This window comes from Ranitomeya variabilis, chromosome 3 (assembly GCF_051348905.1).
Source record: "Ranitomeya variabilis isolate aRanVar5 chromosome 3, aRanVar5.hap1, whole genome shotgun sequence".
In the NCBI taxonomy this organism is placed as follows: Eukaryota; Metazoa; Chordata; class Amphibia; order Anura; family Dendrobatidae; genus Ranitomeya; species Ranitomeya variabilis.
Genome location: NC_135234.1, coordinates 375,552,791 through 375,577,946, shown reverse-complemented (window position 1 = coordinate 375,577,946; position 25,156 = coordinate 375,552,791). Strand labels below are relative to the sequence as shown.

At 48.2% G+C, this 25,156-nt stretch overlaps 1 non-coding gene and 71 pseudogenes across 1 annotated transcript; all 72 read left to right on the top strand.

Moving 5' to 3' along the window:
* The first annotated feature begins 3 nt into the window (after positions 1–3).
* LOC143760285 (U2 spliceosomal RNA) lies at positions 4–179 on the top strand (annotated as a pseudogene).
* Positions 180–356: 177 nt separating this feature from the next.
* LOC143762784 (U2 spliceosomal RNA) lies at positions 357–532 on the top strand (annotated as a pseudogene).
* A 177-nt stretch (positions 533–709) lies between these two features.
* On the top strand, positions 710–885 carry LOC143761953 (U2 spliceosomal RNA; annotated as a pseudogene).
* Positions 886–1,062: 177 nt separating this feature from the next.
* On the top strand, positions 1,063–1,238 carry LOC143760284 (U2 spliceosomal RNA; annotated as a pseudogene).
* A 177-nt stretch (positions 1,239–1,415) lies between these two features.
* Positions 1,416–1,591, top strand: LOC143818840 (U2 spliceosomal RNA; annotated as a pseudogene).
* Positions 1,592–1,768: 177 nt separating this feature from the next.
* LOC143763087 (U2 spliceosomal RNA) lies at positions 1,769–1,944 on the top strand (annotated as a pseudogene).
* Positions 1,945–2,121: 177 nt separating this feature from the next.
* LOC143760712 (U2 spliceosomal RNA) lies at positions 2,122–2,297 on the top strand (annotated as a pseudogene).
* A 177-nt stretch (positions 2,298–2,474) lies between these two features.
* Positions 2,475–2,650, top strand: LOC143763387 (U2 spliceosomal RNA; annotated as a pseudogene).
* Positions 2,651–2,827: 177 nt separating this feature from the next.
* Positions 2,828–3,003, top strand: LOC143760863 (U2 spliceosomal RNA; annotated as a pseudogene).
* Positions 3,004–3,180: 177 nt separating this feature from the next.
* Positions 3,181–3,356, top strand: LOC143761791 (U2 spliceosomal RNA; annotated as a pseudogene).
* A 177-nt stretch (positions 3,357–3,533) lies between these two features.
* Positions 3,534–3,709, top strand: LOC143762069 (U2 spliceosomal RNA; annotated as a pseudogene).
* A 177-nt stretch (positions 3,710–3,886) lies between these two features.
* Positions 3,887–4,062, top strand: LOC143761556 (U2 spliceosomal RNA; annotated as a pseudogene).
* A 177-nt stretch (positions 4,063–4,239) lies between these two features.
* LOC143762218 (U2 spliceosomal RNA) lies at positions 4,240–4,416 on the top strand (annotated as a pseudogene).
* Positions 4,417–4,592: 176 nt separating this feature from the next.
* On the top strand, positions 4,593–4,768 carry LOC143759943 (U2 spliceosomal RNA; annotated as a pseudogene).
* Positions 4,769–4,945: 177 nt separating this feature from the next.
* Positions 4,946–5,124, top strand: LOC143762621 (U2 spliceosomal RNA; annotated as a pseudogene).
* A 174-nt stretch (positions 5,125–5,298) lies between these two features.
* On the top strand, positions 5,299–5,474 carry LOC143760173 (U2 spliceosomal RNA; annotated as a pseudogene).
* Positions 5,475–5,651: 177 nt separating this feature from the next.
* On the top strand, positions 5,652–5,829 carry LOC143759470 (U2 spliceosomal RNA; annotated as a pseudogene).
* Positions 5,830–6,004: 175 nt separating this feature from the next.
* On the top strand, positions 6,005–6,180 carry LOC143762753 (U2 spliceosomal RNA; annotated as a pseudogene).
* A 177-nt stretch (positions 6,181–6,357) lies between these two features.
* On the top strand, positions 6,358–6,533 carry LOC143760862 (U2 spliceosomal RNA; annotated as a pseudogene).
* Positions 6,534–6,710: 177 nt separating this feature from the next.
* Positions 6,711–6,886, top strand: LOC143759630 (U2 spliceosomal RNA; annotated as a pseudogene).
* A 177-nt stretch (positions 6,887–7,063) lies between these two features.
* Positions 7,064–7,239, top strand: LOC143760860 (U2 spliceosomal RNA; annotated as a pseudogene).
* A 177-nt stretch (positions 7,240–7,416) lies between these two features.
* LOC143759468 (U2 spliceosomal RNA) lies at positions 7,417–7,594 on the top strand (annotated as a pseudogene).
* A 175-nt stretch (positions 7,595–7,769) lies between these two features.
* On the top strand, positions 7,770–7,945 carry LOC143759942 (U2 spliceosomal RNA; annotated as a pseudogene).
* A 177-nt stretch (positions 7,946–8,122) lies between these two features.
* LOC143762620 (U2 spliceosomal RNA) lies at positions 8,123–8,301 on the top strand (annotated as a pseudogene).
* A 174-nt stretch (positions 8,302–8,475) lies between these two features.
* LOC143760171 (U2 spliceosomal RNA) lies at positions 8,476–8,651 on the top strand (annotated as a pseudogene).
* A 177-nt stretch (positions 8,652–8,828) lies between these two features.
* On the top strand, positions 8,829–9,006 carry LOC143762345 (U2 spliceosomal RNA; annotated as a pseudogene).
* Positions 9,007–9,181: 175 nt separating this feature from the next.
* LOC143762752 (U2 spliceosomal RNA) lies at positions 9,182–9,357 on the top strand (annotated as a pseudogene).
* A 177-nt stretch (positions 9,358–9,534) lies between these two features.
* Positions 9,535–9,710, top strand: LOC143761721 (U2 spliceosomal RNA; annotated as a pseudogene).
* A 177-nt stretch (positions 9,711–9,887) lies between these two features.
* LOC143759629 (U2 spliceosomal RNA) lies at positions 9,888–10,063 on the top strand (annotated as a pseudogene).
* Positions 10,064–10,240: 177 nt separating this feature from the next.
* LOC143760859 (U2 spliceosomal RNA) lies at positions 10,241–10,416 on the top strand (annotated as a pseudogene).
* Positions 10,417–10,593: 177 nt separating this feature from the next.
* On the top strand, positions 10,594–10,771 carry LOC143759467 (U2 spliceosomal RNA; annotated as a pseudogene).
* Positions 10,772–10,946: 175 nt separating this feature from the next.
* Positions 10,947–11,122, top strand: LOC143762750 (U2 spliceosomal RNA; annotated as a pseudogene).
* A 177-nt stretch (positions 11,123–11,299) lies between these two features.
* LOC143762930 (U2 spliceosomal RNA) lies at positions 11,300–11,487 on the top strand. The gene has a single exon (XR_013212283.1). It is a non-coding gene; the product is annotated as a U2 spliceosomal RNA (small nuclear RNA).
* Positions 11,488–11,652: 165 nt separating this feature from the next.
* Positions 11,653–11,828, top strand: LOC143759628 (U2 spliceosomal RNA; annotated as a pseudogene).
* Positions 11,829–12,005: 177 nt separating this feature from the next.
* Positions 12,006–12,181, top strand: LOC143760858 (U2 spliceosomal RNA; annotated as a pseudogene).
* A 177-nt stretch (positions 12,182–12,358) lies between these two features.
* LOC143761540 (U2 spliceosomal RNA) lies at positions 12,359–12,536 on the top strand (annotated as a pseudogene).
* A 175-nt stretch (positions 12,537–12,711) lies between these two features.
* Positions 12,712–12,889, top strand: LOC143759466 (U2 spliceosomal RNA; annotated as a pseudogene).
* Positions 12,890–13,064: 175 nt separating this feature from the next.
* LOC143761952 (U2 spliceosomal RNA) lies at positions 13,065–13,240 on the top strand (annotated as a pseudogene).
* Positions 13,241–13,417: 177 nt separating this feature from the next.
* Positions 13,418–13,593, top strand: LOC143760857 (U2 spliceosomal RNA; annotated as a pseudogene).
* Positions 13,594–13,770: 177 nt separating this feature from the next.
* On the top strand, positions 13,771–13,946 carry LOC143759627 (U2 spliceosomal RNA; annotated as a pseudogene).
* Positions 13,947–14,123: 177 nt separating this feature from the next.
* Positions 14,124–14,299, top strand: LOC143760856 (U2 spliceosomal RNA; annotated as a pseudogene).
* Positions 14,300–14,476: 177 nt separating this feature from the next.
* Positions 14,477–14,652, top strand: LOC143760652 (U2 spliceosomal RNA; annotated as a pseudogene).
* Positions 14,653–14,829: 177 nt separating this feature from the next.
* On the top strand, positions 14,830–15,005 carry LOC143760700 (U2 spliceosomal RNA; annotated as a pseudogene).
* Positions 15,006–15,182: 177 nt separating this feature from the next.
* On the top strand, positions 15,183–15,358 carry LOC143763375 (U2 spliceosomal RNA; annotated as a pseudogene).
* Positions 15,359–15,535: 177 nt separating this feature from the next.
* On the top strand, positions 15,536–15,711 carry LOC143760229 (U2 spliceosomal RNA; annotated as a pseudogene).
* Positions 15,712–15,888: 177 nt separating this feature from the next.
* Positions 15,889–16,064, top strand: LOC143761790 (U2 spliceosomal RNA; annotated as a pseudogene).
* Positions 16,065–16,241: 177 nt separating this feature from the next.
* On the top strand, positions 16,242–16,417 carry LOC143759626 (U2 spliceosomal RNA; annotated as a pseudogene).
* Positions 16,418–16,594: 177 nt separating this feature from the next.
* On the top strand, positions 16,595–16,770 carry LOC143761271 (U2 spliceosomal RNA; annotated as a pseudogene).
* Positions 16,771–16,863: 93 nt separating this feature from the next.
* On the top strand, positions 16,864–17,039 carry LOC143760387 (U2 spliceosomal RNA; annotated as a pseudogene).
* A 177-nt stretch (positions 17,040–17,216) lies between these two features.
* On the top strand, positions 17,217–17,392 carry LOC143818839 (U2 spliceosomal RNA; annotated as a pseudogene).
* A 177-nt stretch (positions 17,393–17,569) lies between these two features.
* Positions 17,570–17,745, top strand: LOC143763162 (U2 spliceosomal RNA; annotated as a pseudogene).
* Positions 17,746–17,922: 177 nt separating this feature from the next.
* Positions 17,923–18,098, top strand: LOC143760688 (U2 spliceosomal RNA; annotated as a pseudogene).
* Positions 18,099–18,275: 177 nt separating this feature from the next.
* On the top strand, positions 18,276–18,451 carry LOC143761789 (U2 spliceosomal RNA; annotated as a pseudogene).
* A 177-nt stretch (positions 18,452–18,628) lies between these two features.
* Positions 18,629–18,804, top strand: LOC143762068 (U2 spliceosomal RNA; annotated as a pseudogene).
* Positions 18,805–18,981: 177 nt separating this feature from the next.
* Positions 18,982–19,158, top strand: LOC143762217 (U2 spliceosomal RNA; annotated as a pseudogene).
* A 176-nt stretch (positions 19,159–19,334) lies between these two features.
* Positions 19,335–19,510, top strand: LOC143759941 (U2 spliceosomal RNA; annotated as a pseudogene).
* Positions 19,511–19,687: 177 nt separating this feature from the next.
* LOC143762619 (U2 spliceosomal RNA) lies at positions 19,688–19,866 on the top strand (annotated as a pseudogene).
* A 174-nt stretch (positions 19,867–20,040) lies between these two features.
* On the top strand, positions 20,041–20,216 carry LOC143760727 (U2 spliceosomal RNA; annotated as a pseudogene).
* Positions 20,217–20,393: 177 nt separating this feature from the next.
* LOC143759465 (U2 spliceosomal RNA) lies at positions 20,394–20,571 on the top strand (annotated as a pseudogene).
* Positions 20,572–20,746: 175 nt separating this feature from the next.
* LOC143762579 (U2 spliceosomal RNA) lies at positions 20,747–20,924 on the top strand (annotated as a pseudogene).
* Positions 20,925–21,099: 175 nt separating this feature from the next.
* Positions 21,100–21,275, top strand: LOC143760855 (U2 spliceosomal RNA; annotated as a pseudogene).
* Positions 21,276–21,452: 177 nt separating this feature from the next.
* On the top strand, positions 21,453–21,628 carry LOC143759361 (U2 spliceosomal RNA; annotated as a pseudogene).
* A 177-nt stretch (positions 21,629–21,805) lies between these two features.
* Positions 21,806–21,981, top strand: LOC143761218 (U2 spliceosomal RNA; annotated as a pseudogene).
* Positions 21,982–22,158: 177 nt separating this feature from the next.
* Positions 22,159–22,334, top strand: LOC143759624 (U2 spliceosomal RNA; annotated as a pseudogene).
* Positions 22,335–22,511: 177 nt separating this feature from the next.
* Positions 22,512–22,687, top strand: LOC143818838 (U2 spliceosomal RNA; annotated as a pseudogene).
* A 177-nt stretch (positions 22,688–22,864) lies between these two features.
* Positions 22,865–23,040, top strand: LOC143761950 (U2 spliceosomal RNA; annotated as a pseudogene).
* A 177-nt stretch (positions 23,041–23,217) lies between these two features.
* LOC143760854 (U2 spliceosomal RNA) lies at positions 23,218–23,393 on the top strand (annotated as a pseudogene).
* A 177-nt stretch (positions 23,394–23,570) lies between these two features.
* On the top strand, positions 23,571–23,746 carry LOC143760853 (U2 spliceosomal RNA; annotated as a pseudogene).
* A 177-nt stretch (positions 23,747–23,923) lies between these two features.
* On the top strand, positions 23,924–24,051 carry LOC143763192 (U2 spliceosomal RNA; annotated as a pseudogene).
* A 212-nt stretch (positions 24,052–24,263) lies between these two features.
* On the top strand, positions 24,264–24,439 carry LOC143760852 (U2 spliceosomal RNA; annotated as a pseudogene).
* Positions 24,440–24,616: 177 nt separating this feature from the next.
* Positions 24,617–24,792, top strand: LOC143760529 (U2 spliceosomal RNA; annotated as a pseudogene).
* A 177-nt stretch (positions 24,793–24,969) lies between these two features.
* On the top strand, positions 24,970–25,145 carry LOC143760677 (U2 spliceosomal RNA; annotated as a pseudogene).
* The last annotated feature ends 11 nt before the right edge of the window (positions 25,146–25,156 follow it).

Genomic DNA, 25,156 nt, shown 5'->3' with positions numbered 1-25,156 from the left:
ATCATCGCTTCTCGGCCAAATGGCTCAAGATCAAGCGTAGTGTCTGTTCTTATCTGATACGTCCCCTATTTGGGGACCATATATTAAATAGATTTTTGGAATAGGGAGTTGGAAATGGAGCTTGCTTTGTCGCACGGAACCTTCACGTGCTGTCACAATGGGGATGGAGGGTGTGGTTATGCAGATTCAAAACGCGTTGTGCACAGCTTGAACACACGCACACCGCAGAACTATCATCTACAGAACTTCCAGAGTTTCTGGAAAATGTCTTCCCTGCGGCAATCTTTTGCTATGTCTCCACAGTGGGTTTCGGTTGTAGGCCTTGGTGCGGCCCAAGTGGCAAACCATTTCTGATCATCGCTTCTCGGCCAAATGGCTCAAGATCAAGCGTAGTGTCTGTTCTTATCTGATACGTCCCCTATTTGGGGACCATATATTAAATAGATTTTTGGAATAGGGAGCTGGAAATGGAGCTTGCTTTGTCGCACGGAACCTTCATGTGCTGTCACAATGGGGATGGAGGGTGTGGTTTTGCAGATTCAAAACGCGTTGTGCACAGCTTGAACACACGCACACCGCAGAACTGTCATCGACAGAGCTTCCAGAGTTTCTGGAAAATGTCTTCCCTGCGGCAATCTTTTGCTATGTCTCCACAGTGGGTTTCGGTTGTAGGCCTTGGTGCGGCCCAAGTGGCAAACCATTTCTGATCATCGCTTCTTGGCCAAATGGCTCAAGATCAAGCGTAGTGTCTGCTCTTATCTGATATGTCCCCTATTTGGGGACCATATATTAAATAGATTTTTGGAATAGGGAGCTGGAAATGGAGCTTGCTTTGTCGCACGGAACCTTCACGTGCTGTCACAATGGGGATGGAGGGTGTGGTTATGCAGATTCAAAACGCGTTGTGCACAGCTTGAACACACGCACACCGCAGAACTATCATCTACAGAACTTCCAGAGTTTCTGGAAAATGTCTTCCCTGCGGCAATCTTTTGCTATGTCTCCACAGTGGGTTTCGGTTGTAGGCCTTGGTGCGGCCCAAGTGGCAAACCATTTCTGATCATCGCTTCTCGGCCAAATGGCTCAAGATCAAGCGTAGTGTCTGTTCTTATCTGATACGTCCCCTATTTGGGGACCATATATTAAATAGATTTTTGGAATAGGGAGTTGGAAATGGAGCTTGCTTTGTCGCACGGAACCTTCACGTGCTGTCACAATGGGGATGGAGGGTGTGGTTATGCAGATTCAAAACGCGTTGTGCACAGCTTGAACACACGCACACCGCAGAACTATCATCTACAGAACTTCCAGAGTTTCTGGAAAATGTCTTCCCTGCGGCAATCTTTTGCTATGTCTCCACAGTGGGTTTCGGTTGTAGGCCTTGGTGCGGCCCAAGTGGCAAACCATTTCTGATCATCGCTTCTCGGCCAAATGGCTCAAGATCAAGCGTAGTGTCTGTTCTTATCTGATACGTCCCCTATTTGGGGACCATATATTAAATAGATTTTTGGAATAGGGAGCTGGAAATGGAGCTTGCTTTGTCGCACGGAACCTTCATGTGCTGTCACAATGGGGATGGAGGGTGTGGTTATGCAGATTCAAAACGCGTTGTGCACAGCTTGAACACACGCACACCGCAGAACTGTCATCGACAGAGCTTCCAGAGTTTCTGGAAAATGTCTTCCCTGCAGCAATCTTTTGCTATGTCTCCACAGTGGGTTTCGGTTTTAGGCCTTGGTGCGGCCCAAGTGGCAACCCATTTCTGATCATCGCTTCTCGGCCAAATGGCTCAAGTTTAAGCGTAGTGTCTGTTCTTATCTGATACGTCCCCTATTTGGGGACCATATATTAAATGGATTTTTGGAATAGGGAGCTGGAAATGGAGCTTGCTTTGTCACACGGAACCTTCACGTGCTGTCACAATGGGGATGGAGGGTGTGGTTATGCAGATTCAAAACGCGTTGTGCACAGCTTGAACACACGCACACCGCAGAACTGTCATCTACAGAGCTTCCAGAGTTTTTGGAAAATGTCTTCCCTGCGGCAATCTTTTGCTATGTCTCCACAGTGGGTTTCGGTTGTAGGCCTTGGTGCGGCCCAAGTGGCAAACCATTTCTGATCATCGCTTCTCGGCCAAATGGCTCAAGATCAAGTGTAGTGTCTGTTCTTATCTGATACGTCCCCTATTTGGGGACCATATATTAAATAGATTTTTGGAATAGGGAGCTGGAAATGGAGCTTGCTTTGTCGCACGGAACCTTCACGTGCTGTCACAATGGGGATGGAGGGTGTGGTTATGCAGATTCAAAACGCGTTGTGCACAGCTTGAACACACGCACACCGCAGAACTGTCATCTACAGAGCTTCCAGAGTTTCTGGAAAATGTCTTCCCTGCGGCAATCTTTTGCTATGTCTCCACAGTGGGTTTCGGTTGTAGGCCTTGGTGTGGCCCAAGTGGCAAACCATTTCTGATCATCGCTTCTCGGCCAAATGGCTCAAGATCAAGCGTAGTGTCTGTTCTTATCTGATACGTCCCCTATTTGGGGACCATATATTAAATGGATTTTTGGAATAGGGAGCTGGAAATGGAGCTTGCTTCGTCGCACGGAACCTTCACGTGCTGTCACAATGGGGATGGAGGGTGTGGTTATGCAGATTCAAAACGCGTTGTGCACAGCTTGAACACACGCACACCACAGAACTGTCATCGACAGAGCTTCCAGAGTTTCTGGAAAATGTCTTCCCTGCGGCAATCTTTTGCTATGTCTCCACAGTGGGTTTCGGTTGTAGGCCTTGGTGCGGCCCAAGTGGCAAACCATTTCTGATCATCGCTTCTCGGCCAAATGGCTCAAGATCAAGCGTAGTGTCTGTTCTTATCTGATACGTCCCCTATTTGGGGACCATATATTAAATGGATTTTTGGAATAGGGAGCTGGAAATGGAGCTTGCTTTGTCACACGGAACCTTCACGTGCTGTCACAATGGGGATGGAGGGTGTGGTTATGCAGATTCGAAACGCGTTGTGCACAGCTTGAACACACGCACACCGCAGAACTGTCATCTACAGAGCTTCCAGAGTTTCTGGAAAATGTCTTCCCTGCGGCAATCTTTTGCTAAGTCTCCACAGTGGGTTTCGGTTGTAGGCCTTGGTGCGGCCCAAGTGGCAAACCATTTCTGATCATCGCTTCTCGGCCAAATGGCTCAAGATCAAGCGTAGAGTCTGTTCTTATCTGATACGTCCCCTATTTGGGGACCATATATTAAATGGATTTTTGGAATAGGATGCTGGAAATGGAGCTTGCTTTGTCGCACGGAACCTTCACGTGCTGTCACAATGGGGATGGAGGGTGTGGTTATGCAGATTCAAAACGCGTTGTGCACAGCTTGAACACACGCACACCGCAGAACTGTCATCTACAGAGCTTCCAGAGTTTCTGGAAAATGTCTTCCCTGCGGCAATCTTTTGCTATGTCTCCACAGTGGGTTTCGGTTGTAGGCCTTGGTGCGGCCCAAATGGCAAACCATTTCTGATCATCGCTTCTCGGCCAAATGGCTCAAGATCAAGCGTAGAGTCTGTTCTTATCTGATACGTCCCCTATTTGGGGACCATATATTAAATGGATTTTTGGAATAGGGAGCTGGCAATGGAGCTTGCTTTGTCGCACGGAACCTTCACGTGCTGTCACAATGGGGATGGAGGGTGTGGTTATGCAGATTCGAAACGCGTTGTATACAGCTTGAACACACGCACACCGCAGAACTGTCATCTACAGAGCTTCCAAAGTTTCTGGAAAATGTCTTCCCTGCGGCAATCTTTTGCTATGTCTCCACAGTGGGTTTCGGTTGTAGGCCTTGGTGCGGCCCAAGTGGCAAACCATTTCTGATCATCGCTTCTCGGCCAAATGGCTCAAGATCAAGCGTAGAGTCTGTTCTTATCTGATACGTCCCCTATTTGGGGACCATATATTAAATGGATTTTTGGAATAGGGAGCTGGAAATGGAGCTTGCTTTGTCGCACGGAACCTTCACGTGCTGTCACAATGGGGATGGAGGGTGTGGTTATGCAGATTCAAAACGCGTTGTGCACAGCTTGAACACACGCACACCGCAGAACTGTCATCTACAGAGCTTCCAGAGTTTCTGGAAAATGTCTTCCCTGCGGCAATCTTTTGCTATGTCTCCACAGTGGGTTTCGGTTGTAGGCCTTGGTGCGGCCCAAGTGGCAAACCATTTCTGATCATCGCTTCTCGGCCAAATGGCTCAAGATCAAGCGTAGTGTCTGTTCTTATCTGATACGTACCCTATTTGGGGACCATATATTAAATAGATTTTTGGAATAGGGAACTGGAAATGGAGCTTGCTTTGTCGCACGGAACCTTCACTTGCTGTCACAATGGGGATGGAGGGTGTGGTTATGCAGATTCAAAACGCGTTGTGCACAGCTTGAACACACGCACACCGCAGAACTGTCATCTACAGAACTTCCAGAGTTTCTGGAAAATGTCTTCCCTGCGGCAATCTTTTGCTATGTCTCCACAGTGGGTTTCGGTTGTAGGCCTTGGTGCGGCCCAAGTGGCACACCATTTCTGATCATCGCTTCTCGGCCAAATGGCTCAAGATCAAGCGTAGTGTCTGTTCTTATCTGATACGTCCCCTATTTGGGGACCATATATTAAATGGATTTTTGGAATAGGGAGCTGGAAATGGAGCTTGCTTTGTCGCACGGAACCTTCACGTGCTGTCACAATGGGGATGGAGGGTGTGGTTATGCAGATTCAAAACGCGTTGTGCACAGCTTGAACACACGCACACCGCAGAACTGTCATCTACAGAGCTTCCAGAGTTTCTGGAAAATGTCTTCCCTGCGGCAATCTTTTGCTATGTCTCCACAGTGGGTTTCAGTTGTAGGCCTTGGGGCGGCCCAAGTGGCAAACCATTTCTGATCATCGCTTCTCGGCCAAATGGCTCAAGATCAAGCGTAGTGTCTGTTCTTCTCGGATACGTCCCCTATTTGGGGACCATATATTAAATGGATTTTTGGAATAGGGAGCTGGAAATGGAGCTTGCTTTGTCACACGGAACCTTCACGTGCTGTCACAATGGGGATGGAGGGTGTGATTATGCAGATTCAAAACGCGTTGTGCACAGCTTGAACACACGCACACCGCAGAACTGTCATCGACAAAGCTTCCAGAGTTTCTGGAAAATGTCTTCCCTGCGGCAATCTTTTGCTATGTCTCCACAGTGGGTTTCGGTTGTAGGCCTTGGTGCGGCCCAAGTGGCAAACCATTTCTGATCATCGTTTCTCGGCCAAATGGCTCAAGATCAAGCGTAGTGTCTGTTCTTATCTGATACGTCCCCTATTTGGGGACCATATATTAAATAGATTTTTGGAATAGGGAGCTGGAAATGGAGCTTGCTTTGTCGCACAGAACCTTCACGTGCTGTCACAATGAGGATGGAGGGTGTGGTTATGCAGATTCAAAATGCGTTGTGCACAGCTTGAACACACGCACACCGCAGAACTGTCATCTACAGAGCTTCCAGGGTTTCTGGAAAATGTCTTCCCTGCGGCAATCTTTTGCTATGTCTCCACAGTGGGTTACGGTTGTAGGCCTTGGTGAGGCCTAAGTGGCAAACCATTTCTGATCATCGCTTCTCGGCCAAATGGCTCAAGATCAAGCGTAGTGTCTGTTCTTATCTGATACGTCCCCTATTTGGGGACCATATATTAAATGGATTTTTGGAAAACGGAGCTGGAAATGGAGCTTGCTTCGTCGGACGGAACCTTCACATGCTGTCACAATGGGGATGGAGGGTGTGGTTATGCAGATTCAAAACGCGTTGTGCACAGCTTGAACACACGCACACCGCAGAACTGTCATCGACAGAGCTTCCAGAGTTTCTGGAAAATGTCTTCCCTGCGGCAATCTTTTGCTATGTCTCCACAGTGGGTTTCGGTTGTAGGCCTTGGTGCGGCCCAAGTGGCAAACCATTTCTGATCATCGCTTCTTGGCCAAATGGCTCAAGATCAAGCGTAGTGTCTGCTCTTATCTGATATGTCCCCTATTTGGGGACCATATATTAAATAGATTTTTGGAATAGGGAGCTGGAAATGGAGCATGCTTTGTCGCACGGAACCTTCACGTGCTGTCACAATGGGGATGGAGGGTGTGGTTATGCAGATTCAAAACGCGTTGTGCACAGCTTGAACACACGCACACCGCAGAACTATCATCTACAGAACCTCCAGAGTTTCTGGAAAATGTCTTCCCTGCGGCAATCTTTTGCTATGTCTCCACAGTGGGTTTCGGTTGTAGGCCTTGGTGCGGCCCAAGTGGCAAACCATTTCTGATCATCGCTTCTCGGCCAAATGGCTCAAGATCAAGCGTAGTGTCTGTTCTTATCTGATACGTCCCCTATTTGGGGACCATATATTAAATGGATTTTTGGAATAGGGAGCTGGAAATGGAGCTTGCTTTGTCACACGGAACCTTCACGTGCTGTCACAATGGGGATGGAGGGTGTGGTTATGCAGATTCAAAACGCGTTGTGCACAGCTTGAACACACGCACACTGCAGAACTGTCATCGACAGAGCTTCCAGAGTTTCTGGAAAATGTCTTCCCTGCGGCAATCTTTTGCTATGTCTCCACAGTGGGTTTCGGTTGTAGGCCTTGGTGCGGCCCAAGTGGCAAACCATTTCTGATCATCGCTTCTCGGCCAAATGGCTCAAGATCAAGCGTAGTGTCTGTTCTTATCTGATACGTCCCCTATTTGGGGACCATATATTAAATAGATTTTTGGAATAGGGAGCTGGAAATGGAGCTTGCTTTGTCGCACGGAACCTTCACGTGCTGTCACAATGGGGATGGAGGGTGTGGTTATGCAGATTCAAAACGCGTTGTGCACAGCTTGAACACACGCACACCGCAGAACTGTCATCGACAGAGCTTCCAGAGTTTCTGGAAAATGTCTTCCCTGCGGCAATCTTTTGCTATGTCTCCACAGTGGGTTTCGGTTTTAGGCCTTGGTGCGGCCCACGTGGCAAACCATTTCTGATCATCGCTTCTCGGCCAAATGGCTCAAGATCAAGCGTAGTGTCTGTTCTTATCTGATACGTCCCCTATTTGGGGACCATATATTAAATGGATTTTTGGAATAGGGAGCTGGAAATGGAGCTTGCTTTGTCACACGGAACCTTCACGTGCTGTCACAATGGGGATGGAGGGTGTGGTTATGCAGATTCAAAACGCGTTGTGCACAGCTTGAACACACGCACACCGCAGAACTGTCATCTACAGAGCTTCCAGAGTTTTTGGAAAATGTCTTCCCTGCGGCAATCTTTTGCTATGTCTCCACAGTGGGTTACGGTTGTAGGCCTTGGTGAGGCCTAAGTGGCAAACCATTTCTGATCATCGCTTCTCGGCCAAATGGCTCAAGATCAAGCGTAGTGTCTGTTCTTATCTGATACGTCCCCTATTTGGGGACCATATATTAAATGGATTTTTGGAAAACGGAGCTGGAAATGGAGCTTGCTTCGTCGGACGGAACCTTCACATGCTGTCACAATGGGGATGGAGGGTGTGGTTATGCAGATTCAAAACGCGTTGTGCACAGCTTGAACACACGCACACCGCAGAACTGTCATCGACAGAGCTTCCAGAGTTTCTGGAAAATGTCTTCCCTGCGGCAATCTTTTGCTATGTCTCCACAGTGGGTTTCGGTTGTAGGCCTTGGTGCGGCCCAAGTGGCACACCATTTCTGATCATCGCTTCTCGGCCAAATGGCTCAAGATCAAGCGTAGTGTCTGTTCTTATCTGATACGTCCCCTATTTGGGGACCATATATTAAATGGATTTTTGGAATAGGGAGCTGGAAATGGAGCTTGCTTTGTCGCACGGAACCTTCACGTGCTGTCACAATGGGGATGGAGGGTGTGGTTATGCAGATTCAAAACGCGTTGTGCACAGCTTGAACACACGCACACCGCAGAACTGTCATCTACAGAGCTTCCAGAGTTTCTGGAAAATGTCTTCCCTGCGGCAATCTTTTGCTATGTCTCCACAGTGGGTTTCAGTTGTAGGCCTTGGGGCGGCCCAAGTGGCAAACCATTTCTGATCATCGCTTCTCGGCCAAATGGCTCAAGATCAAGCGTAGTGTCTGTTCTTCTCGGATACGTCCCCTATTTGGGGACCATATATTAAATGGATTTTTGGAATAGGGAGCTGGAAATGGAGCTTGCTTTGTCACACGGAACCTTCACGTGCTGTCACAATGGGGATGGAGGGTGTGATTATGCAGATTCAAAACGCGTTGTGCACAGCTTGAACACACGCACACCGCAGAACTGTCATCGACAAAGCTTCCAGAGTTTCTGGAAAATGTCTTCCCTGCGGCAATCTTTTGCTATGTCTCCACAGTGGGTTTCGGTTGTAGGCCTTGGTGCGGCCCAAGTGGCAAACCATTTCTGATCATCGTTTCTCGGCCAAATGGCTCAAGATCAAGCGTAGTGTCTGTTCTTATCTGATACGTCCCCTATTTGGGGACCATATATTAAATAGATTTTTGGAATAGGGAGCTGGAAATGGAGCTTGCTTTGTCGCACAGAACCTTCACGTGCTGTCACAATGAGGATGGAGGGTGTGGTTATGCAGATTCAAAATGCGTTGTGCACAGCTTGAACACACGCACACCGCAGAACTGTCATCTACAGAGCTTCCAGGGTTTCTGGAAAATGTCTTCCCTGCGGCAATCTTTTGCTATGTCTCCACAGTGGGTTACGGTTGTAGGCCTTGGTGAGGCCTAAGTGGCAAACCATTTCTGATCATCGCTTCCCGGCCAAATGGCTCAAGATCAAGCGTAGTGTCTGTTCTTATCTGATACGTCCCCTATTTGGGGACCATATATTAAATGGATTTTTGGAAAACGGAGCTGGAAATGGAGCTTGCTTCGTCGGACGGAACCTTCACATGCTGTCACAATGGGGATGGAGGGTGTGGTTATGCAGATTCAAAACGCGTTGTGCACAGCTTGAACACACGCACACCGCAGAACTGTCATCGACAGAGCTTCCAGAGTTTCTGGAAAATGTCTTCCCTGCGGCAATCTTTTGCTATGTCTCCACAGTGGGTTTCGGTTGTAGGCCTTGGTGCGGCCCAAGTGGCAAACCATTTCTGATCATCGCTTCTTGGCCAAATGGCTCAAGATCAAGCGTAGTGTCTGCTCTTATCTGATATGTCCCCTATTTGGGGACCATATATTAAATAGATTTTTGGAATAGGGAGCTGGAAATGGAGCATGCTTTGTCGCACGGAACCTTCACGTGCTGTCACAATGGGGATGGAGGGTGTGGTTATGCAGATTCAAAACGCGTTGTGCACAGCTTGAACACACGCACACCGCAGAACTATCATCTACAGAACCTCCAGAGTTTCTGGAAAATGTCTTCCCTGCGGCAATCTTTTGCTATGTCTCCACAGTGGGTTTCGGTTGTAGGCCTTGGTGCGGCCCAAGTGGCAAACCATTTCTGATCATCGCTTCTCGGCCAAATGGCTCAAGATCAAGCGTAGTGTCTGTTCTTATCTGATACGTCCTCTATTTGGGGACCATATATTAAATGGATTTTTGGAATAGGGAGCTGGAAATGGAGCTTGCTTTGTCACACGGAACCTTCACGTGCTGTCACAATGGGGATGGAGGGTGTGGTTATGCAGATTCAAAACGCGTTGTGCACAGCTTGAACACACGCACACTGCAGAACTGTCATCGACAGAGCTTCCAGAGTTTCTGGAAAATGTCTTCCCTGCGGCAATCTTTTGCTATGTCTCCACAGTGGGTTTCGGTTGTAGGCCTTGGTGCGGCCCAAGTGGCAAACCATTTCTGATCATCGCTTCTCGGCCAAATGGCTCAAGATCAAGCGTAGTGTCTGTTCTTATCTGATACGTCCCCTATTTGGGGACCATATATTAAATAGATTTTTGGAATAGGGAGCTGGAAATGGAGCTTGCTTTGTCGCACGGAACCTTCACGTGCTGTCACAATGGGGATGGAGGGTGTGGTTATGCAGATTCAAAACGCGTTGTGCACAGCTTGAACACACGCACACCGCAGAACTGTCATCGACAGAGCTTCCAGAGTTTCTGGAAAATGTCTTCCCTGCGGCAATCTTTTGCTATGTCTCCACAGTGGGTTTCGGTTTTAGGCCTTGGTGCGGCCCACGTGGCAAACCATTTCTGATCATCGCTTCTCGGCCAAATGGCTCAAGATCAAGCGTAGTGTCTGTTCTTATCTGATACGTCCCCTATTTGGGGACCATATATTAAATGGATTTTTGGAATAGGGAGCTGGAAATGGAGCTTGCTTTGTCACACGGAACCTTCACGTGCTGTCACAATGGGGATGGAGGGTGTGGTTATGCAGATTCAAAACGCGTTGTGCACAGCTTGAACACACGCACACCGCAGAACTGTCATCTACAGAGCTTCCAGAGTTTTTGGAAAATGTCTTCCCTGCGGCAATCTTTTGCTATGTCTCCACAGTGGGTTACGGTTGTAGGCCTTGGTGAGGCCTAAGTGGCAAACCATTTCTGATCATCGCTTCTCGGCCAAATGGCTCAAGATCAAGCGTAGTGTCTGTTCTTATCTGATACGTCCCCTATTTGGGGACCATATATTAAATGGATTTTTGGAAAACGGAGCTGGAAATGGAGCTTGCTTCGTCGGACGGAACCTTCACATGCTGTCACAATGGGGATGGAGGGTGTGGTTATGCAGATTCAAAACGCGTTGTGCACAGCTTGAACACACGCACACCGCAGAACTGTCATCGACAGAGCTTCCAGAGTTTATGGAAAATGTCTTCCCTGCGGCAATCTTTTGCTATGTCTCCACAGTGGGTTTCGGTTGTAGGCCTTGGTGCGGCCCAAGTGGCAAACCATTTCTGATCATCGCTTCTTGGCCAAATGGCTCAAGATCAAGCGTAGTGTCTGCTCTTATCTGATATGTCCCCTATTTGGGGACCATATATTAAATAGATTTTTGGAATAGGGAGCTGGAAATGGAGCATGCTTTGTCGCACGGAACCTTCACGTGCTGTCACAATGGGGATGGAGGGTGTGGTTATGCAGATTCAAAACGCGTTGTGCACAGCTTGAACACACGCACACCGCAGAACTATCATCTACAGAACCTCCAGAGTTTCTGGAAAATGTCTTCCCTGCGGCAATCTTTTGCTATGTCTCCACAGTGGGTTTCGGTTGTAGGCCTTGGTGCGGCCCAAGTGGCAAACCATTTCTGATCATCGCTTCTCGGCCAAATGGCTCAAGATCAAGCGTAGTGTCTGTTCTTATCTGATACGTCCCCTATTTGGGGACCATATATTAAATGGATTTTTGGAATAGGGAGCTGGAAATGGAGCTTGGTTTGTCACACGGAACCTTCACGTGCTGTCACAATGGGGATGGAGGGTGTGGTTATGCAGATTCAAAACGCGTTGTGCACAGCTTGAACACACGCACACTGCAGAACTGTCATCGACAGAGCTTCCAGAGTTTCTGGAAAATGTCTTCCCTGCGGCAATCTTTTGCTATGTCTCCACAGTGGGTTTCTGTTGTAGGCCTTGGTGCGGCCCAAGTGGCAAACCATTTCTGATCATCGCTTCTCGGCCAAATGGCTCAAGATCAAGCGTAGTGTCTGTTCTTATCTGATACGTCCCCTATTTGGGGACCATATATTAAATAGATTTTTGGAATAGGGAGCTGGAAATGGAGCTTGCTTTGTCGCACGGAACCTTCACGTGCTGTCACAATGGGGATGGAGGGTGTGGTTATGCAGATTCAAAACGCGTTGTGCACAGCTTGAACACACGCACACCGCAGACCTGTCATCGACAGAGCTTCCAGAGTTTCTGGAAAATGTCTTCCCTGCGGCAATCTTTTGCTATGTCTCCACAGTGGGTTTCGGTTTTAGGCCTTGGTGCGGCCCAAGTGGCAAACCATTTCTGATCATCGCTTCTCGGCCAAATGGCTCAAGATCAAGCGTAGTGTCTGTTCTTATCTGATACGTCCCCTATTTGGGGACCATATATTAAATGGATTTTTGGAATAGGGAGCTGGAAATGGAGCTTGCTTTGTCACACGGAACCTTCACGTGCTGTCACAATGGGGATGGAGGGTGTGGTTATGCAGATTCAAAACGCGTTGTGCACAGCTTGAACACACGCACACCGCAGAACTGTCATCTACAGAGCTTCCAGAGTTTTTGGAAAATGTCTTCCCTGCGGCAATCTTTTGCTATGTCTCCACAGTGGGTTTCGGTTGTAGGCCTTGGTGCGGCCCAAGTGGCAAACCATTTCTGATCATCGCTTCTCGGCCAAATGGCTCAAGATCAAGCGTAGTGTCTGTTCTTATCTGATGCGTCCCCTATTTGGGGACCATATATTAAATGGATTTTTGGAAAACGGAGCTGGAAATGGAGCTTGCTTCGTCGGACGGAACCTTCACATGCTGTCACAATGGGGATGGAGGGTGTGGTTATGCAGATTCAAAACGCGTTGTGCACAGCTTGAACACACGCACACCGCAGAACTGTCATCTACAGAGCTTCCAGAGTTTTTGGAAAATGTCTTCCCTGCGGCAATCTTTTGCTATGTCTCCACAGTGGGTTTCGGTTGTAGGCCTTGGTGCGGCCCAAGTGGCAAACCATTTCTGATCATCGCTTCTCGGCCAAATGGCTCAAGATCAAGCGTAGTGTCTGTTCTTATCTGATACGTCCCCTATTTGGGGACCATATATTAAATGGATTTTTGGAAAACGGAGCTGGAAATGGAGCTTGCTTCGTCGGACGGAACCTTCACATGCTGTCACAATGGGGATGGAGGGTGTGGTTATGCAGATTCAAAACGCGTTGTGCACAGCTTGAACACACGCACACCGCAGAACTGTCATCGACAGAGCTTCCAGAGTTTCTGGAAAATGTCTTCCCTGCGGCAATCTTTTGCTATGTCTCCACAGTGGGTTTCGGTTGTAGGCCTTGGTGCGGCCCAAGTGGCAAACCATTTCTGATCATCGCTTCTTGGCCAAATGGCTCAAGATCAAGCGTAGTGTCTGCTCTTATCTGATATGTCCCCTATTTGGGGACCATATATTAAATAGATTTTTGGAATAGGGAGCTGGAAATGGAGCTTGCTTTGTCGCACGGAACCTTCACGTGCTGTCACAATGGGGATGGAGGGTGTGGTTATGCAGATTCAAAACGCGTTGTGCACAGCTTGAACACACGCACACCGCAGAACTATCATCTACAGAACTTCCAGAGTTTCTGGAAAATGTCTTCCCTGCGGCAATCTTTTGCTATGTCTCCACAGTGGGTTTCGGTTGTAGGCCTTGGTGCGGCCCAAGTGGCAAACCATTTCTGATCATCGCTTCTCGGCCAAATGGCTCAAGATCAAGCGTAGTGTCTGTTCTTATCTGATACGTCCCCTATTTGGGGACCATATATTAAATGGATTTTTGGAATAGGGAGCTGGAAATGGAGCTTGCTTTGTCACACGGAACCTTCACGTGCTGTCACAATGGGGATGGAGGGTGTGGTTATGCAGATTCAAAACGCGTTGTGCACAGCTTGAACACACGCACACCGCAGAACTATCATCTACAGAACTTCCAGAGTTTCTGGAAAATGTCTTCCCTGCGGCAATCTTTTGCTATGTCTCCACAGTGGGTTTCGGTTGTAGGCCTTGGTGCGGCCCAAGTGGCAAACCATTTCTGATCATCGCTTCTCGGCCAAATGGCTCAAGATCAAGCGTAGTGTCTGTTCTTATCTGATACGTCCCCTATTTGGGGACCATATATTAAATAGATTTTTGGAATAGGGAGCTGGAAATGGAGCTTGCTTTGTCGCACGGAACCTTCACGTGCTGTCACAATGGGGATGGAGGGTGTGGTTATGCAGATTCAAAACGCGTTGTGCACAGCTTGAACACACGCACACCGCAGAACTGTCATCGACAGAGCTTCCAGAGTTTCTGGAAAATGTCTTCCCTGCGGCAATCTTTTGCTATGTCTCCACAGTGGGTTTCGGTTTTAGGCCTTGGTGCGGCCCAAGTGGCAAACCATTTCTGATCATCGCTTCTCGGCCAAATGGCTCAAGATCAAGCGTAGTGTCTGTTCTTATCTGATACGTCCCCTATTTGGGGACCATATATTAAATGGATTTTTGGAATAGGGAGCTGGAAATGGAGCTTGCTTTGTCACACGGAACCTTCACGTGCTGTCACAATGGGGATGGAGGGTGTGGTTATGCAGATTCAAAACGTGTTGTGCACAGCTTGAACACACGCACACCGCAGAACTGTCATCTACAGAGCTTCCAGAGTTTTTGGAAAATGTCTTCCCTGCGGCAATCTTTTGCTATGTCTCCACAGTGGGTTTCGGTTGTAGGCCTTGGTGCGGCCCAAGTGGCAAACCATTTCTGATCATCGCTTCTCGGCCAAATGGCTCAAGATCAAGCGTAGTGTCTGTTCTTATCTGATACGTCCCCTATTTGGGGACCATATATTAAATAGATTTTTGGAATAGGGAGCTGGAAATGGAGCTTGCTTTGTCACACGGAACCTTCACGTGCTGTCACAATGGGGATGGAGGGTGTGGTTATGCAGATTCAAAACGCGTTGTGCACTGCTTGAACACACGCACACCGCAGAACTGTCATCTACAGAGCTTCCAGAGTTTTTGGAAAATGTCTTCCCTGCGGCAATCTTTTGCTATGTCTCCACAGTGGGTTTCGGTTGTAGGCCTTGGTGCGGCCCAAGTGGCAAACCATTTCTGATCATCGCTTCTCGGCCAAATGGCTCAAGATCAAGTGTAGTGTCTGTTCTTATCTGATACGTCCCCTATTTGGGGACCATATATTAAATAGATTTTTGGAATAGGGAGCTGGAAATGGAGCTTGCTTTGTCGCACGGAACCTTCACGTGCTGTCACAATGGGGATGGAGGGTGTGGTTATGCAGATTCAAAACGCGTTGTGCACAGCTTGAACACACGCACACCGCAGAACTGTCATCTACAGAGCTTCCAGAGTTTCTGGAAAATGTCTTCCCTGCGGCAATCTTTTGCTATGTCTCCACAGTGGGTTTCGGTTGTAGGCCTTGGTGTGGCCCAAGTGGCAAACCATTTCTGATCATCGCTTCTCGGCCAAATGGCTCAAGATCAAGCGTAGTGTCTGTTCTTATCTGATACGTCCCCTATTTGGGGACCATATATTAAATGGATTTTTGGAATAGGGAGCTGGAAATGGAGCTTGCTTCGTCGCACGGAACCTTCACGTGCTGTCACAATGGGGATGGAGGGTGTGGTTATGCAGATTCAAAACGCGTTGTGCACAGCTTGAACACACGCACACCGCAGAACTGTCATCTACAGAGCTTCCAGAGTTTCTGGAAAATGTCTTCCCTGCGGCAATCTTTTGCTATGTCTCCACAGTGGGTTTCAGTTGTAGGCCTTGGTGCGGCCCAAGTGGCAAACCATTTCTGATCATCGCTTCTCGGCCAAATGGCTCAAGATCAAGCGTAGTGTCTGTTCTTATCTGATACGTCCCCTATTTGGGGACCATATATTAAATTGATTTTTGGAATAGGGAGCTGGAAATGGAGCTTGCTTTGTCACACGGAACCTTCACGTGCTGTCACAATGGGGATGGAGGGTGTGGTTATGCAGATTCGAAACGCGTTGTGCACAGCTTGAACACACGCACACCGCAGAACTGTCATCTACAGAGCTTCCAGAGTTTCTGGAAAATGTCTTCCCTGCGGCAATCTTTTGCTAAGTCTCCACAGTGGGTTTCGGTTGTAGGCCTTGGTGCGGCCCAAGTGGCAAACCATTTCTGATCATCGCTTCTCGGCCAAATGGCTCAAGATCAAGCGTAGAGTCTGTTCTTATCTGATACGTCCCCTATTTGGGGACCATATATTAAATGGATTTTTGGAATAGGATGCTGGAAATGGAGCTTGCTTTGTCGCACGGAACCTTCACGTGCTGTCACAATGGGGATGGAGGGTGTGGTTATGCAGATTCAAAACGCGTTGTGCACAGCTTGAACACACGCACACCGCAGAACTGTCATCTACAGAGCTTCCAGAGTTTCTGGAAAATGTCTTCCCTGCGGCAATCTTTTGCTATGTCTCCACAGTGGGTTTCGGTTGTAGGCCTTGGTGCGGCCCAAATGGCGAACCATTTCTGATCATCGCTTCTCGGCCAAATGGCTCAAGATCAAGCGTAGTGTCTGTTCTTATCTGATACGTCCCCTATTTGGGGACCATATATTAAATAGATTTTTGGAATAGGGAGCTGGAAATGGAGCTTGCTTTGTCGCACGGAACCTTCACGTGCTGTCACAATGGGGATGGAGGGTGTGGTTATGCAGATTCAAAACGCGTTGTGCACAGCTTGAACACACGCACACCGCAGAACTGTCATCTACAGAGCTTCCAGAGTTTCTGGAAAATGTCTTCCCTGCGGCAATCTTTTGCTATGTCTCCACAGTGGGTTTCGGTTGTAGGCCTTGGTGCGGCCCAAGTGGCAAACCATTTCTGATCATCGCTTCTCGGCCAAATGGCTCAAGATCAAGCGTAGTGTCTGTTCTTATCTGATACGTCCCCTATTTGGGGACCATATATTAAATAGATTTTTGGAATAGGGAGCTGGAAATGGAGCTTGCTTTGTCGCATGGAACCTTCACGTGCTGTCACAATGGGGATGGAGGGTGTGGTTATGCAGATTCAAAACGCATTGTGCACAGCTTGTTTCCACAGTGGGTTTCGGTTGTAGGCCTTGGTGCGGCCCAAGTGGCAAACCATTTCTGATCATCGCTTCTCGGCCAAATGGCTCAAGATCAAGCGTAGTGTCTGTTCTTATCTGATACGTCCCCTATTTGGGGACCATATATTAAATAGATTTTTGGAATAGGGAGTTGGAAATGGAGCTTGCTTTGTCGCACGGAACCTTCACGTGCTGTCACAATGGGGATGGAGGGTGTGGTTATGCAGATTCAAAACGCGTTGTGCACAGCTTGAACACACGCACACCGCAGAACTATCATCTACAGAACTTCCAGAGTTTCTGGAAAATGTCTTCCCTGCGGCAATCTTTTGCTATGTCTCCACAGTGGGTTTCGGTTGTAGGCCTTGGTGCGGCCCAAGTGGCAAACCATTTCTGATCATCGCTTCTCGGCCAAATGGCTCAAGATCAAGCGTAGTGTCTGTTCTTATCTGATACGTCCCCTATTTGGGGACCATATATTAAATAGATTTTTGGAATAGGGAGCTGGAAATGGAGCTTGCTTTGTCGCACGGAACCTTCATGTGCTGTCACAATGGGGATGGAGGGTGTGGTTATGCAGATTCAAAACGCGTTGTGCACAGCTTGAACACACGCACACCGCAGAACTGTCATCGACAGAGCTTCCAGAGTTTCTGGAAAATGTCTTCCCTGCGGCAATCTTTTGCTATGTCTCCACAGTGGGTTTCGGTTTTAGGCCTTGGTGCGGCCCAAGTGGCAACCCATTTCTGATCATCGCTTGTCGGCCAAATGGCTCAAGTTTAAGCGTAGTGTCTGTTCTTATCTGATACGTCCCCTATTTGGGGACCATATATTAAATGGATTTTTGGAATAGGGAGCTGGAAATGGAGCTTGCTTTGTCACACGGAACCTTCACGTGCTGTCACAATGGGGATGGAGGGTGTGGTTATGCAGATTCAAAACGCGTTGTGCACAGCTTGAACACACGCACACCGCAGAACTGTCATCTACAGAGCTTCCAGAGTTTTTGGAAAATGTCTTCCCTGCGGCAATCTTTTGCTATGTCTCCACAGTGGGTTTCGGTTGTAGGCCTTGGTGCGGCCCAAGTGGCAAACCATTTCTGATCATCGCTTCTCGGCCAAATGGCTCAAGATCAAGTGTAGTGTCTGTTCTTATCTGATACGTCCCCTATTTGGGGACCATATATTAAATAGATTTTTGGAATAGGGAGCTGGAAATGGAGCTTGCTTTGTCGCACGGAACCTTCACGTGCTGTCACAATGGGGATGGAGGGTGTGGTTATGCAGATTCAAAACGCGTTGTGCACAGCTTGAACACACGCACACCGCAGAACTGTCATCTACAGAGCTTCCAGAGTTTCTGGAAAATGTCTTCCCTGCGGCAATCTTTTGCTATGTCTCCACAGTGGGTTTCGGTTGTAGGCCTTGGTGTGGCCCAAGTGGCAAACCATTTCTGATCATCGCTTCTCGGCCAAATGGCTCAAGATCAAGCGTAGAGTCTGTTCTTATCTGATACGTCCCCTATTTGGGGACCATATATTAAATGGATTTTTGGAATAGGATGCTGGAAATGGAGCTTGCTTTGTCGCACGGAACCTTCACGTGCTGTCACAATGGGGATGGAGGGTGTGGTTATGCAGATTCAAAACGCGTTGTGCACAGCTTGAACACACGCACACCGCAGAACTGTCATCTACAGAGCTTCCAGAGTTTCTGGAAAATGTCTTCCCTGCGGCAATCTTTTGCTATGTCTCCACAGTGGGTTTCGGTTGTAGGCCTTGGTGCGGCCCAAATGGCAAACCATTTCTGATCATCGCTTCTCGGCCAAATGGCTCAAGATCAAGCGTAGAGTCTGTTCTTATCTGATACGTCCCCTATTTGGGGACCATATATTAAATGGATTTTTGGAATAGGGAGCTGGCAATGGAGCTTGCTTTGTCGCACGGAACCTTCACGTGCTGTCACAATGGGGATGGAGGGTGTGGTTATGCAGATTCGAAACGCGTTGTATACAGCTTGAACACACGCACACCGCAGAACTGTCATCTACAGAGCTTCCAGAGTTTCTGGAAAATGTCTTCCCTGCGGCAATCTTTTGCTATGTCTCCACAGTGGGTTTCGGTTGTAGGCCTTGGTGCGGCCCAAGTGGCAAACCATTTCTGATCATCGCTTCTCGGCCAAATGGCTCAAGATCAAGCGTAGTGTCTGTTCTTATCTGATACGTACCCTATTTGGGGACCATATATTAAATAGATTTTTGGAATAGGGAACTGGAAATGGAGCTTGCTTTGTCGCACGGAACCTTCACTTGCTGTCACAATGGGGATGGAGGGTGTGGTTATGCAGATTCAAAACGCGTTGTGCACAGCTTGAACACACGCACACCGCAGAACTGTCATCTACAGAACTTCCAGAGTTTCTGGAAAATGTCTTCCCTGCGGCAATCTTTTGCTATGTCTCCACAGTGGGTTTCGGTTGTAGGCCTTGGTGCGGCCCAAGTGGCACACCATTTCTGATCATCGCTTCTCGGCCAAATGGCTCAAGATCAAGCGTAGTGTCTGTTCTTATCTGATACGTCCCCTATTTGGGGACCATATATTAAATGGATTTTTGGAATAGGGAGCTGGAAATGGAGCTTGCTTTGTCGCACGGAACCTTCACGTGCTGTCACAATGGGGATGGAGGGTGTGGTTATGCAGATTCAAAACGCGTTGTGCACAGCTTGAACACACGCACACCGCAGAACTGTCATCTACAGAGCTTCCAGAGTTTCTGGAAAATGTCTTCCCTGCGGCAATCTTTTGCTATGTCTCCACAGTGGGTTTCAGTTGTAGGCCTTGGGGCGGCCCAAGTGGCAAACCATTTCTGATCATCGCTTCTCGGCCAAATGGCTCAAGATCAAGCGTAGTGTCTGTTCTTCTCGGATACGTCCCCTATTTGGGGACCATATATTAAATGGATTTTTGGAATAGGGAGCTGGAAATGGAGCTTGCTTTGTCACACGGAACCTTCACGTGCTGTCACAATGGGGATGGAGGGTGTGATTATGCAGATTCAAAACGCGTTGTGCACAGCTTGAACACACGCACACCGCAGAACTGTCATCGACAAAGCTTCCAGAGTTTCTGGAAAATGTCTTCCCTGCGGCAATCTTTTGCTATGTCTCCACAGTGGGTTTCGGTTGTAGGCCTTGGTGCGGCCCAAGTGGCAAACCATTTCTGATCATCGTTTCTCGGCCAAATGGCTCAAGATCAAGCGTAGTGTCTGTTCTTATCTGATACGTCCCCTATTTGGGGACCATATATTAAATAGATTTTTGGAATAGGGAGCTGGAAATGGAGCTTGCTTTGTCGCACAGAACCTTCAGGTGCTGTCACAATGAGGATGGAGGGTGTGGTTATGCAGATTCAAAATGCGTTGTGCACAGCTTGAACACACGCACACCGCAGAACTGTCATCTACAGAGCTTCCAGGGTTTCTGGAAAATGTCTTCCCTGCGGCAATCTTTTGCTATGTCTCCACAGTGGGTTACGGTTGTAGGCCTTGGTGAGGCCTAAGTGGCAAACCATTTCTGATCATCGCTTCTCGGCCAAATGGCTCAAGATCAAGCGTAGTGTCTGTTCTTATCTGATACGTCCCCTATTTGGGGACCATATATTAAATGGATTTTTGGAAAACGGAGCTGGAAATGGAGCTTGCTTCGTCGGACGGAACCTTCACATGCTGTCACAATGGGGATGGAGGGTGTGGTTATGCAGATTCAAAACGCGTTGTGCACAGCTTGAACACACGCACACCGCAGAACTGTCATCGACAGAGCTTCCAGAGTTTCTGGAAAATGTCTTCCCTGCGGCAATCTTTTGCTATGTCTCCACAGTGGGTTTCGGTTGTAGGCCTTGGTGCGGCCCAAGTGGCAAACCATTTCTGATCATCGCTTCTTGGCCAAATGGCTCAAGATCAAGCGTAGTGTCTGCTCTTATCTGATATGTCCCCTATTTGGGGACCATATATTAAATAGATTTTTGGAATAGGGAGCTGGAAATGGAGCATGCTTTGTCGCACGGAACCTTCACGTGCTGTCACAATGGGGATGAAGGGTGTGGTTATGCAGATTCAAAACGCGTTGTGCACAGCTTGAACACACGCACACCGCAGAACTATCATCTACAGAACCTCCAGAGTTTCTGGAAAATGTCTTCCCTGCGGCAATCTTTTGCTATGTCTCCACAGTGGGTTTCGGTTGTAGGCCTTGGTGCGGCCCAAGTGGCAAACCATTTCTGATCATCGCTTCTCGGCCAAATGGCTCAAGATCAAGCGTAGTGTCTGTTCTTATCTGATACGTCCCCTATTTGGGGACCATATATTAAATGGATTTTTGGAATAGGGAGCTGGAAATGGAGCTTGCTTTGTCACACGGAACCTTCACGTGCTGTCACAATGGGGATGGAGGGTGTGGTTATGCAGATTCAAAACGCGTTGTGCACAGCTTGAACACACGCACACTGCAGAACTGTCATCGACAGAGCTTCCAGAGTTTCTGGAAAATGTCTTCCCTGCGGCAATCTTTTGCTATGTCTCCACAGTGGGTTTCGGTTGTAGGCCTTGGTGCGGCCCAAGTGGCAAACCATTTCTGATCATCGCTTCTCGGCCAAATGGCTCAAGATCAAGCGTAGTGTCTGTTCTTATCTGATACGTCCCCTATTTGGGGACCATATATTAAATAGATTTTTGGAATAGGGAGCTGGAAATGGAGCTTGCTTTGTCGCACGGAACCTTCACGTGCTGTCACAGTGGGGATGGAGGGTGTGGTTATGCAGATTCAAAACGCGTTGTGCACAGCTTGAACACACGCACACCGCAGAACTGTCATCGACAGAGCTTCCAGAGTTTCTGGAAAATGTCTTCCCTGCGGCAATCTTTTGCTATGTCTCCACAGTGGGTTTCGGTTTTAGGCCTTGGTGCGGCCCAAGTGGCAAACCATTTCTGATCATCGCTTCTTGGCCAAATGGCTCAAGATCAAGCGTAGTGTCTGTTCTTATCTGATACGTCCCCTATTTGGGGACCATATATTAAATGGATTTTTGGAATAGGGAGCTGGAAATGGAGCTTGCTTTGTCACACGGAACCTTCACGTGCTGTCACAATGGGGATGGAGGGTGTGGTTATGCAGATTCAAAACGCGTTGTGCACAGCTTGAACACACGCACACCGCAGAACTGTCATCTACAGAGCTTCCAGAGTTTTTGGAAAATGTCTTCCCTGCGGCAATCTTTTGCTATGTCTCCACAGTGGGTTTCGGTTGTAGGCCTTGGTGCGGCCCAAGTGGCAAACCATTTCTGATCATCGCTTCTCGGCCAAATGGCTCAAGATCAAGCGTAGTGTCTGTTCTTATCTGATACGTCCCCTATTTGGGGACCATATATTAAATAGATTTTTGGAATAGGGAGCTGGAAATGGAGCTTGCTTTGTCGCACGGAACCTTCACGTGCTGTCACAATGGGGATGGAGGGTGTGGTTATGCAGATTCAAAACGCGTTGTGCACAGCTTGAACACACGCACACCGCAGAACTGTCATCGACAGAGCTTCCAGAGTTTCTGGAAAATGTCTTCCCTGCGGCAATCTTTTGCTATGTCTCCACAGTGGGTTTCGGTTTTAGGCCTTGGTGCGGCCCAAGTGGCAAACCATTTCTGATCATCGCTTCTCGGCCAAATGGCTCAAGATCAAGCGTAGTGTCTGTTCTTATCTGATACGTCCCCTATTTGGGGACCATATATTAAATAGATTTTTGGAATAGGGAGCTGGAAATGGAGCTTGCTTTGTCGCACGGAACCTTCATGTGCTGTCACAATGGGGATGGAGGGTGTGGTTATGCAGATTCAAAACGCGTTGTGCACAGCTTGAACACACGCACACCGCAGAACTGTCATCGACAGAGCTTCCAGAGTTTCTGGAAAATGTCTTCCCTGCGGCAATCTTTTGCTATGTCTCCACAGTGGGTTTCGGTTGTAGGCCTTGGTGCGGCCCAAGTGGCAAACCATTTCTGATCATCGCTTCTTGGCCAAATGGCTCAAGATCAAGCGTAGTGTCTGCTCTTATCTGATATGTCCCCTATTTGGGGACCATATATTAAATAGATTTTTGGAATAGGGAGCTGGAAATGGAGCTTGCTTTGTCGCACGGAACCTTCACGTGCTGTCACAATGGGGATGGAGGGTGTGGTTATGCAGATTCAAAACGCGTTGTGCACAGCTTGAACACACGCACACCGCAGAACTATCATCTACAGAACTTCCAGAGTTTCTGGAAAATGTCTTCCCTGCGGCAATCTTTTGCTATGTCTCCACAGTGGGTTTCGGTTGTAGGCCTTGGTGCGGCCCAAGTGGCAAACCATTTCTGATCATCGCTTCTCGGCCAAATGGCTCAAGATCAAGCGTAGTGTCTGTTCTTATCTGATACGTCCCCTATTTGGGGACCATATATTAAATGGATTTTTGGAATAGGGAGCTGGAAATGGAGCTTGCTTTGTCACACGGAACCTTCACGTGCTGTCACAATGGGGATGGAGGGTGTGGTTATGCAGATTCAAAACGCGTTGTGCACAGCTTGAACACACGCACACCGCAGAACTATCATCTACAGAACTTCCAGAGTTTCTGGAAAATGTCTTCCCTGCGGCAATCTTTTGCTATGTCTCCACAGTGGGTTTCGGTTGTAGGCCTTGGTGCGGCCCAAGTGGCAAACCATTTCTGATCATCGCTTCTCGGCCAAATGGCTCAAGATCAAGCGTAGTGTCTGTTCTTATCTGATACGTCCCCTATTTGGGGACCATATATTAAATGGATTTTTGGAATAGGGAGCTGGAAATGGAGCTTGCTTTGTCACACGGAACCTTCACGTGCTGTCACAATGGGGATGGAGGGTGTGGTTATGCAGATTCAAAACGCGTTGTGCACAGCTTGAACACACGCACACTGCAGAACTGTCATCGACAGAGCTTCCAGAGTTTCTGGAAAATGTCTTCCCTGCGGCAATCTTTTGCTATGTCTCCACAGTGGGTTTCGGTTGTAGGCCTTGGTGCGGCCCAAGTGGCAAACCATTTCTGATCATCGCTTCTCGGCCAAATGGCTCAAGATCAAGCGTAGTGTCTGTTCTTATCTGATACGTCCCCTATTTGGGGACCATATATTAAATAGGGAGCTGGAAATGGAGCTTGCTTTGTCGCACGGAACCTTCACGTGCTGTCACAATGGGGATGGAGGGTGTGGTTATGCAGATTCAAAACGCGTTGTGCACAGCTTGAACACACGCACACCGCAGAACTGTCATCGACAGAGCTTCCAGAGTTTCTGGAAAATGTCTTCCCTGCGGCAATCTTTTGCTATGTCTCCACAGTGGGTTTCGGTTTTAGGCCTTGATGCGGCCCAAGTGGCAAACGATTTCTGATCATCGCTTCTCGGCCAAATGGCTCAAGATCAAGCGTAGTGTCTGTTCTTATCTGATACGTCCCCTATTTGGGGACCATATATTAAATGGATTTTTGGAATAGGGAGCTGGAAATGGAGCTTGCTTTGTCACACGGAACCTTCACGTGCTGTCACAATGGGGATGGAGGGTGTGGTTATGCAGATTCAAAACGTGTTGTGCACAGCTTGAACACACGCACACCGCAGAACTGTCATCTACAGAGCTTCCAGAGTTTTTGGAAAATGTCTTCCCTGCGGCAATCTTTTGCTATGTCTCCACAGTGGGTTTCGGTTGTAGGCCTTGGTGCGGCCCAAGTGGCAAACCATTTCTGATCATCGCTTCTCGGCCAAATGGCTCAAGATCAAGCGTAGTGTCTGTTCTTATCTGATACGTCCCCTATTTGGGGACCATATATTAAATAGATTTTTGGAATAGGGAGCTGGAAATGGAGCTTGCTTTGTCACACGGAACCTTCACGTACTGTCACAATGGGGATGGAGGGTGTGGTTATGCAGATTCAAAACGCGTTGTGCACTGCTTGAACACACGCACACCGCAGAACTGTCATCTACAGAGCTTCCAGAGTTTTTGGAAAATGTCTTCCCTGCGGCAATCTTTTGCTATGTCTCCACAGTGGGTTTCGGTTGTAGGCCTTGGTGCGGCCCAAGTGGCAAACCATTTCTGATCATCGCTTCTCGGCCAAATGGCTCAAGATCAAGTGTAGTGTCTGTTCTTATCTGATACGTCCCCTATTTGGGGACCATATATTAAATAGATTTTTGGAATAGGGAGCTGGAAATGGAGCTTGCTTTGTCGCACGGAACCTTCACGTGCTGTCACAATGGGGATGGAGGGTGTGGTTATGCAGATTCAA